We start from the raw sequence: 974 nt of genomic DNA, 5'->3' as shown, positions 1-974 counted from the left end.
TTCATTCTACATTATAAAAAAATGATTTTATCTTGCCATTTGTTGTACTACCCTGCCCTTTCTGGGTCACATATTTCAAAAGAGTTTGCAAGAACATTGCAATCTTCTGAACTACAATAGGAATGAATGTTGAACAGCTCATTATTTTTCTCGCAAGGGCGTTGGCTTCCTCTTCTGGATTCAAAGGAGAAAAGAGTTTGCAAGGTCACTGTCCTCATTGACACTGCCTGTCAAATTATCTTCTATGTCAATAATTTCCTCTGTAACATCATTTCCCACTTCATTTTCTATATCTTTATCACTAATTCCACTTTCTGCATATCTTAGAATTTCACTCCCAACTATTCCACAATTAAAGACCCCAGAAAAACTGTTATTCACGGAACCATCAAAGAAAGGTAAAAATATAAGGTGAGTTAGGTTATCGGCCTTCCATGCTGAATGTCTTATTGTACAAAAGAAATATTAAATGGCATTTTGATCATTTGTTTTGGTGTCCTGTTACAAGATGTCAATCTACAGAAATTTTGCTTTCATCTCATTATGCAAGATAGTGACTTATTTATATTCCATGATGAAGGTCATTGATTCCAACTTATTTAAAATGCCTGTTTAATTTACATCACTGAATACACACCTGCTTCCCTTGTGATGTTTAATCTGAGAGCTTCTAGATAAAAAAATTTATCAAAATTGTATGAAATCAGCAGTTCCCGTTGCTTCATCAGGTAAAGCTCCCTGTTGTGAATAACTATATACGCCTGTATCAACACCTGCTCAATAACAGGGCAGCTAAGCATACACGCATTTTATCAAAGGTTTGCAAGTTAATTTAGGTGCTAGGCGTAACTGTGCCTTTCAGGTGAAATTGCTCTATTTATTTCAAATTAAATAATTAACTAGTATTCCTTTTACTATCATGTTTTATGGAATTATTTCTTAATATATATTTAAAAAAAAAGAATATATATATA

Source organism: Penaeus monodon, chromosome 24 (genome assembly GCF_015228065.2).
Source record: "Penaeus monodon isolate SGIC_2016 chromosome 24, NSTDA_Pmon_1, whole genome shotgun sequence".
Classification (NCBI taxonomy): Eukaryota; Metazoa; Arthropoda; class Malacostraca; order Decapoda; family Penaeidae; genus Penaeus; species Penaeus monodon.
This window is presented reverse-complemented; position numbering follows the sequence as displayed.